Here is a 9226-nt window from a genome sequence, read left to right on the forward strand (position 1 = left end):
GCCTGGCGGCCAGGATGAGTCCCACCACCCTAGCCAGGGAGCAGGGCAGGCCAGGGGCCAGCCCCAGCCCTGGGTGCTGGCATGGGGACAGGGATGGGCCAAGACCCATGGGTGGGCAGGGTGGGGAGAGCCCCAGGGAGGCTGGCAGGGCCATTAAAGCCTCGCAGGGCCCTCAGACTGGGGCAGTGATTCTGGCAGTCCATGGCCATTAAACTTTCATTAAGGTTCAGTTGTAAATTTCCTTGGCAGATAAAGATTTATTTCCACACATATCTAGGAGCAGCACAGACTAGGAAGCATTCCCAAATGAAGCTTGTCAGAGATTCTAGATGATGTGGGAAAAAAACCCACCTGAATTCTGTTGAAGTATTTGATGGGGCCAAGCTCTTTGCTGTCATCTGCACATGCCGAGCAAGCACTGCATCATGGACTCCAACCTGCAGCATGGCAACCTCATTCAAAATCAAGTCTGAGGAAGAGATCCTCTACTGCAAAAAAGGCATTTGCTTAGAGCACTCACAAAGCGGGAGACGTCAGTCAGTTCTCAGTCCTCCTTGGTCTCATGCCCCATTGCAGTGTTAAAAGCAGGAGGCTACAGAGCAGGTTGCATACAGACACTGGGACCTTCTTTGGAAACTGTGCCAAAATGATACAATCCTGGGTCCAGAAGGATGGCAAAAAAGAAAGAACGTAATTCAGAAGCTCAGTTGTCAGACTACTCAACAGGGGTTGAAGAGACTGTGCTCTTACTCCCATTTCTCAGGCAGTTGAGGGATTTAGCATTCAGATGATATTTGGATACTTGGTGTCCACTGGCAAAGTGACTGGATTGCTTGAGCTCATGAGTGCCTGGCACCTAGCAGAGGGACCTTCCTGATACTCTTTCCGAGAGGAAGCATAGGACCCAAATGTGGATATTCTGAGTCCCCTGGATTCACACATTGAAGCATGGATTCACCCCACTGCACACTGGGCACTGTAGTGAGGAAATCACAGACAGGAGCTTAACTGTCCTTCGGGGGTCATTCAAATGTTTAGTCAGATGAAACGTATCTCAGTTGGTTGACAACAAAAACCAGCAAAGATAAATAGCCTTCTAAATTAGGAGTTTCAGCTTGCTACCTAAAATTAAGATGAATCTGAATCCCAGTCCTGGGATACTGAAATGCTTAAATTAGAAGTATTTAATGAGGTGCTCTGATGTCTCCCTTAGACTTTCAATGCCTCAGTTTTTCACCTGTAAAATAGGAATAACGCTATTCTGTCTTGCAAAAAAAGGTTGAAGTAAATTCAAGGCTATGAGGAACAAGGATCACAGCATTAGCTTCCTCACCTGAATAAGAGAAGTGAGTGCAGCTCTCCAGAAGAAGAGTCAAATAATTCTGAGAAAGAAAAAAATAAAGCTGAAAGAAAAGCCTTGAGATGAACACTGGTTTCTTATTGATAATCCCTTTGTTAAAAAAGGGAGACTTCAGCAAGCACAGAAAGTTTTGATTTTTCTCAGTTTATGATCTATGATCCAGGGGAAGCTGAAAAACACATCTGTTCATTCTCAATCTTAAACAGGAAGCTTTAACTCAGTGTTTTGAAGATACATATTTTTAACACTTACATGATGACTGCAGCATTATGTTTTAGGCCTTTTTATGTCAAACTGTTTTCATTGATACTCATGCTCATTTTTATACACCAATGCTTCACTCTTCCCTCCCTCTCTTTGAACAACAGGTGACTTCGTTAATGTTTTTCCAATATTCAATTACAAAATCCTTATGGTCAACTGACTAATTTTAAATCACACACAGTTTCCATAGATGTGTTCTCACAGCTTTACAGCTACAGAACATTGTGACCCAGGATGGAAAATAGCTGGAGGAGGTCTGGCTACAAAATTTGCTTTGTGGAAGTTATACTTTGAGGACAGCAGAAAAAAAATTCACATTGAACCATTACAAAGAGATTAGAGGAATAAAGAAAAAAAGAAGACGAACTGGGAGTTGATGAAAGACTACCTGCAAGCACCTTCACTGGTCATTTCAGTTATTTTGATTGTGAATTTGTAATTAAAAAGGTAAAAAAAAATAAAAGAAACAAGAAACCTTGCTAAGGAGGACTGAATTTAATTATATTTTCATAAGCACGTCTCAGGTTTTTTTACAAGTAAAAGCTTTCACTCTTTCTCCTCTGACTTGCTACATGGGGATGAATTTCTGTTTTGTGATAGAGCCCTTCCAGGGGTAATTAGGTTCCACTCACATGGACTGAATTATAGGATAAAATCCCAAGGAAACTATCAGGAAAAATGTAATAGCAATAGAGAGTACTTGTGTATTTAAAGATTTGTATGTGGCTTTGTATTTTACTGAATGAAAATTTGAATAATGAGAAGCTCAACATGCAGGAGTTCTGCTTAGCTGTGATTTACACTAGTTTGTATGATCAGTATTCATCTAACTTGTCTTTTATTATCAATACATGAGATGTCTAGTCTGAGCTAGTAGTTATCTGTTGTCTGTAATTCCTCTACAGTCAGTGAAGGAGAAGGTATCTCAAAAGGGCAACTATTCCTATTTATCTTAGATACATATTATAGAATTGGATGGGCACTATATAGAATGGGATGGGCACTAGAGAAGTTTATCTTTCTCAGCTCATGATAACCTGCACCAGCTGAGGTAAGCAATATGAATTTCTGCCCATTTTCAGATCGTAAATTCCAGGCCTGAACTGACAAAAGAGGTCACCTTTACAGCTAGAGTAGTTTCAAAATATTACCTATAAAATAATTAAAGAGCATATATATGCCAGGGAGACAATAGTCTTCACAACAGTTAATTTAGCTGAAGTTTCCTTGATTTGATTTTTTAGTATGGAATTTTTACTTGCAATCGAAGGGCAGAGCTATGATGTGAGACAATGTTCTACTTGGGCCTTTTTAATTAAATGGCTCATTCCATAAAACACAAACACTTTACATAGAAATAAGTTAATCTAGTACACCTAATTAAGCATTATATATTGGAGCCACGCATCAGTGATTTGAGTTATATCAATGGACCATTTCATTTATCGAGGCTGACAGCACAAGTTCTTAAATACAATGATAAATTACTTCCCTTCAAGGGAATGATACTTCACCTTGGCAGTTCACTCTGTTTTTTAATGCTTTAGAGACAACTAGGAGTGATCAGTTCATAAGCATCCTAAACAGGCACTCTTCCATTTGGTTAGTTTCTGTAGTCTGTCTCCCTCGCTAAACTCTTCAGGGTTATCTAGAGGTGACCATACTTTCCCATCCAGTCTAGCCTTTGCTGTAAGTATCAGGAGCACATTTGTATAACCATTTGTATAACCATCATGTCTCTTACCAAGTAATTTTGAAGACAAAAAGCAACTCTGACTTTGTGAAACACACAGCTGGCTCTGTTTAATGTTGATGAGTGCACATCTCAGGCCAGAGTGGAATTTACTTTGCCCACTAAATAGTGCTGAAGAAACATTTCTTTCTCCTCTTTCACTTTCTTTGATAATACAGAAGGATGTAGTTCTGCCTGAACTCATTGAATTCAGTGAAATAAAACATAAATCTTGTTGATAAAAAGCAAGGTATTGTAGCTTGCTTAAAGGAACTTCTTTGGATGAAATCCAGCAAATAATGTCTTAATCATATTTTTCATTCAACTTTTTTTCTTTTTTAGCCTTGCAGAGGATGCTTTCACTGTCCATGAAGGTGTTAAACTTTCACAAAAGACCTAAATATAAAGCTACTTTTCACAATTGGTATTTGATGGAAGCTGTAATTTTGTTCCTGCATGTTTTTATTTTCCTTTGTAGGCTGTACCTGTGGCCAGGCTATGTAAACTCAGATAACCAGATACACATCATTATACATTGTCTTACTGAAGAATAAGAAAACTAAATGGCTGGCTTAGGAAAGACTTGGAAAAGCTGTTTACTGTCCTTTTACAGTATTTAGGACTACTATCTCTACAATTGTTTTAGAAAATCCTCTGGCTTCTCTTATCATTAAAATTAGTTTTATCCTCTTGCAAATCATATTCCTCTTATCTGGAGTTGTTCTATAATAAGAGCTCTCAATGCTCTCAAACTGATTGCATGAATATGTGCCTGGATTACTCAAGCTGTCTGAACACTTGCCTAGCTTTAGCTGAGATGCCTTGGATGTCCCAGGATGTCCCATTTGTTCCAGAATCACATGCATCTCCCTTAAGCCTTGCTTTATATCCATTAGCCCATGGCAGAGGTCTCAAAACCATTGGGCATCTTAAATGGCACTAGATGCCTATGTTCAGGCAAAAGAACTGAGCCCTAAGTATTCTTTTTTGTGGAGGTTTACCTATAAAATATTTAGAAATACCGTCAGAAATTTAGTACTTTCTACACCGTGGATTGCAAACATGGGCTATGTTTATGTACTTTTTACTTTTGCCTGTTTGTCTCCTAATGTTCTGAGAGCTAGTAAAGTATTAATAAAAGAAAAAACTGTCCTCTGTAGTGTTACGTATGTTGTTGCTTGACGGAGACAAAGACAATCTCCAAGAGACTATTAGTTTCTAGACAAAGCTAGTCTTCATCCAGTTATTTCAGGAAAGAGCTTAATCAATCATCGAAACCACAGGCTCAGGCATGGAGCTTCCCAGTACTGATAGAAAAAAACTCTGGTTTCTCTTACAGTGTATGAAAGTCGGGCAGGATACTCACTTTCATATATGGTTAGCAGTATTTACTTTCTTAACTTCCTTGCATTTCAATGGGAATAGACAGCACAGAGAAATGGCACTCCTACCATTGGTCCCACTGGAAGATGTAAAAGGGTGCATTAGAGTGTGAAGCGGCTTTGTCCTCAGTTTCACACTGGGGTCCTGCTCCTCTGATTATTTAAGAAGATTATATATTCATTTTCACAGATGTACCATTTTGTGGTGAGCCACTGCATTGGGTCTGGTTGGGATGGAGTTTTCTTTATAGCAGCCCATAGAGTGCTGTGCTTTTGAATGGTGACCAAAACAGCATTGGTAACACACCAATGTTTTAGCTATTGCTGAACAGTACTTGCAGAGCGTCAATGCCTTTTTCTCTATCCCACTCTGCCCCTCAGTGAGTTGGTTGGGGGTGGGAAAGAGACTTGGAGAGGACACAGCTGGGATAGCTGACTCAAACTGACCAAAGAGATATTCCATACCATATAACATCATGCTCAGCAATAAAACTTAGGGGGAGGGGACAAATTTTTCCAAAGTAGCCATTGCTCAGAGACTGGCTGGGCATCAGTCTGCTAGTGGGAGGTGGTGAGTAATTGCCTTTGCATCACTTGGGGGTTTTTTGTTTGTTTTGGCTTTCTTTTTGTTTGTTTTTCTACTATTTATTTTATTTTTTTCCTTTCTTTTCTTTTCTTCACTCGTTGATCTTTCTTTATCTCAATCCAAGAGTTTTTCTTGCTTTTGCCCTTCTGATTCTCTCCCCCTTCCCACTGTGGAGAGTGAGAGAGCAAATGGTTAGGGACTTAGCTGCTGGCCAGGTTCAACACACTACAGCCATGTAGCTCCTTGTCAGGCTAGTCCATAGCTCTAGACACATTATAAAAGCAACCAGAGCCTCTGAACCTGCAGCAGGAATTAAGCCAGGCCACGCTTGCTGGCTTGGAAAGAGTGTGCACACTCTCCCATGCTAACAGTAGAGGCTGGAGGAACAGCTGACACATCTTAGTTCCTTCTCTCTGTATTTCTAAGTAGAATACAGAAAACAGAATATGGAAATACATAGTTCCTTCAGCACAAGGCCAGGAAAATGACCTGTATTTTTGGCCACAAAACCTCCTGGAAGCTGTAGCTCAGAACTGTGTAGGGAGATACAGCATAGCTGGAAAGTATCTTAAAAGCCTAACCAGCTTCTAGTGTTGCTCCAAAAAGACTTTGTTACCTGTTTCATCCCACAAAATAGCTTGGAATATAAGTAAATACAGATTAGAATTATCTTCAAATTTTTCTCCGTGGGCTGTCTTATGTCTGAAAAGGAGGTGGAGTTCAAGTTTAACATTTTTAGAATTATTCCAGCTTTTAGCAGAAAAATGTATGGAGGAGTTAAAGATGATATTTGTGCTCTGAGATAGCAACAGAGCATACTTGCCCCAGATGGACAGTGGGACCTGTGGCTCCAGGACTGGTGGTACTGATGTAGTAGCCAAGGTGATAAGCTCTGCTGAGGAGTACATCAGGTCAGGAGCAGAGACATGCTAATGGAGGTATACTGCCTTCAAAACCTGGGCTGGGATTTCTTTGTGGGTCTGCTCTGCCCTGCAAGGTCAGGGCTCTTGGAAACATGGTCCACCACATGCTGCAGGCATGTCCTTAGCTAGGCAGGAACTGCTAGTCTATGTGCAGGAACACTGATGTATTCTTGCAGGGAAGTTTGAAATAATTACCCCAAGGTCATGTAAATTTTAAAGTGCTACAGGCTTTGTGCATTTTTTATTTTAGCCTGCTGTAGTGCCTACAAAGTGTGGCTGGGACTGTAATAAATACATATTCTGAAATGGAATGAGTGGGATACAGTTAAGGCACTACCTCACTCTTGCAAGAAGAGAAACGTGTACAGCACAACTCTGTGTGTGCATGTTACAAAAAATTCCTCTAAGGAAGAGATAATAGATGATACTCAAGTAGCCTGGCCTGAGAATAGTATTATATCTATACACATGCATCCATACATATACACTGTATATGCTTTACAGTTTGAAAGATCTTCTAAGCTTGTTATCTTAAATTAGACCATGGCTACCATGCACAATTGGCAAGTATCTGATGTGTGAAATCAGCCGTCTGCAAGATCTAAGAGGAAAGGAAAGCTGAGACAAATTGAGCTCTGTTGGCCTCTCTAGTCTGATTAGTCCATGCTGTCACTTGAAGTGAAGCTGGATCTTTGGATGTCATTCTTCTGTTGTCTTAGACAGTGATGTTAGATATTTCTGCTTGTTCCCATTAGTGCTTCCTTGGAGTCATAACTAATTTATATTACCAAAGACAATTTCCATTTGCTATGACAGTTCTCCAGCTCCCTCAGGCTTCTCAAATAATAATAAATTATCTAAATAAAAGGCATTACTTCACTTCTGCTCCAATGTTTCACATTTTGAGGGTCTCTAAACCTATCCAGTAATGCATGTTTAACAAATTGGAACTCAAATGGCCTACTAGTCCTCACCCATATTCCAGTGTGGCTTGACTTCAGCGGCTTTTTTTTTTCCCTTGCAGTGATGTGCCAATCCACTGATCATAACAGGTTATATTTGGAGACCTGCACATGCTTTTGCTGAGAGGATTAAAAGGGTGAATTTATAGCTTCCCACTTGGATGGAAGAATCCATTTTCCATACTTCTGTGCACACACAAATGATTAAGAGAAAAAACATGTTTTGTCCTCTTGACTACAGTCAGATTCAATGATTAGTGTCCCAAATCCATTCTGTCAAACACTGAACTCATTTTACTTAGCATAATTGCTTCATCACTCATAGCTCATCTTACATAGTTAATAAATGGTTCCTTGTCAGCAGAAAAAGTGAGGGAAAATGCAAATTGTTGTTTGGAAACGTTTTGTTGACCTTGCATTTGGGGTTTAACCCAAGCATTTAAATGATTTTTTCTTAGCTGTGCAACACTGGAAGCCCTGCATGCACAGATTCATTCATGTCACGCTCCACCACTGTTGGCTACTGTCAATAATTGCTACCATTTTATTTTCTGACAAACCCTCCATTTTAAGGATTGTGGTTTGGTAGCTCTGTGAAATAAACTTGAGAGTCTTGTGCTCTCTTATCTCTCATTTCTGCAGACATAAGTGTCCACTTTCCCAGAACCCAAACTATTGCAGCAGCTGGACTGATTAAAAATCTCGATGACAGTCGCTCAATGAGCTAATGAGTGGAATAACCTCAGGGAGACAAGGATTTGCCTGCTCTGCAAAATGGATGTATGATTGTAGCATGAACAGCAATCTTAGTTGTACTTTGCATGGGTGACAACGGTTGTGATTACAGATAGTGGAGATTATTTCGTGTATGAGGCATCTTTTGCCTCATTTACAGGCTGGGCGATGAAGTGATTGAGAGCAGCCCAGCTGAGAAGGACCTGGGAGTACTAGTGGATGAAAAGCTGGACATGACCCAGCAATGTGTACTCGCAGCCCAGAAAGCCAACTGTATCCTTCAGAAGAAGTGTGGCCAGCAGGTTGAGGGAGGTGACTCTCCCCCTCTACTCTGCTCTGGTGAGACCCCACTTGCAGTTCTGCATCCAGCTCTGGGGTCCTCAGTACAGGAGAGACATGGACCTGTTGGAGCAGGTCCAGAGGAGGGCCACAAAAATGATCAGAGGGATGGAACAGCTCTCCTGTGAGGAAAGGTTGAGAGAGTTAGGGTTCAGCCTGGAGAAGAGAAGGCTCCACAGAGACCTTATTGCAGCCTTCCAGTACTTGAAGGGGGCTTATAAGAAAGATGGGGACAAGCTTTTTATCAGGGCCTGTTGTGATAGGACAAGGGGTAATGGTTTTAAACTAAAAGAGGGTAGACTTAGACTAGATATAAGGAAGAAATTTTTTGCAAGGAGGGTGGTGAAACATGGGAACAGGTTGCCCAGAGGCAGTAGATGCGCCATCCCTGGAAACATTCCAGGTCAGGTTGGATGGGGCTCTGAGAAACCTGATCTAGTTGACAATGTCCGTGCTCATTGCAGGGGGGCTGGACTAGCTGACCTTTAAAGGTCCCTTCCAACCCAAACTATTTTATGATTCTATGATTCTTGCAATCTTTTCAGCCTCCTCTTCCTAGGATCAGATACATCAGCCCTTGTAGGTTTATACAGCCTGCATCAAAACCTGTGCTCCTTATCATCACTGCTGTTATTACCTCTCCTAGTTAAAGGGTGAAGAGACAATTGTTTTCGTAAGACACAGCTGACATGCGCTGTAGAGAAAGCCTGTATTGACGTGCCAATATCTTCTGATAGGTTTATACAAATTCTCCAGTGTTTCAGCTTTACACCTGAGGTGGATGGATGTATCATCCACCCTGCCATTTCCATTCAGCTGGTTCACAATCTATGTAAACTGGCAGCTGAGGTTCTTTGCAGTGATCCTCCAGAGAGCCAGTCCTTCTTCCTCCAGCTGTGTGCATACATGGAAGGATGGAAAACATAAAAATATCTATGTGTAA

Source organism: Haliaeetus leucocephalus, unplaced genomic scaffold, assembly GCF_000737465.1.
Source record: "Haliaeetus leucocephalus isolate CR32 unplaced genomic scaffold, Haliaeetus_leucocephalus-4.0 Scaffold616, whole genome shotgun sequence".
Classification (NCBI taxonomy): Eukaryota; Metazoa; Chordata; class Aves; order Accipitriformes; family Accipitridae; genus Haliaeetus; species Haliaeetus leucocephalus.